We start from the raw sequence: 482 nt of genomic DNA, 5'->3' as shown, positions 1-482 counted from the left end.
AGTGCCCGACGCCCGTCGTGGACAAAAGTGGACGCAGGCCATAGAAAAGTGGGAAAAACCACGTACGTTGCACACCCCACGTACATGGACCCTTACACGGACCCGTGAACGGGTTATACGGGGACACTGGAAAAAAGTGGCCGACGCATGTCGTGAACATCAGTTGACACGCGCCATGGAAAACTGGGCAAAACCACGTACGAGGCACACGCCACGTACGCGGATGCTTACACGGACCCGTGAACGGGTTATACGGGGACACGGCAAAAAAGTGTCTGATGCTCGTCGTGGACGGAGGTGGACGCGTTCCATTGTAAACTGGGCAAAACCATGTACGAGGCATACCCCACGTACACGGACCTTAACACGGACCCGTGAACGGGCTATACGCGAACACGGGAAAGAATTGCGAATGGCCGTCGTGGACAGAAGTAGATGTGCGCCATGGAAAACTGGGCAAAACCACGTACGAGGCACACCCC

Source organism: Triticum aestivum, chromosome 6B (genome assembly GCF_018294505.1).
Source record: "Triticum aestivum cultivar Chinese Spring chromosome 6B, IWGSC CS RefSeq v2.1, whole genome shotgun sequence".
In the NCBI taxonomy this organism is placed as follows: Eukaryota; Viridiplantae; Streptophyta; class Magnoliopsida; order Poales; family Poaceae; genus Triticum; species Triticum aestivum.
Note: the sequence above shows the minus strand (reverse complement) of the source record.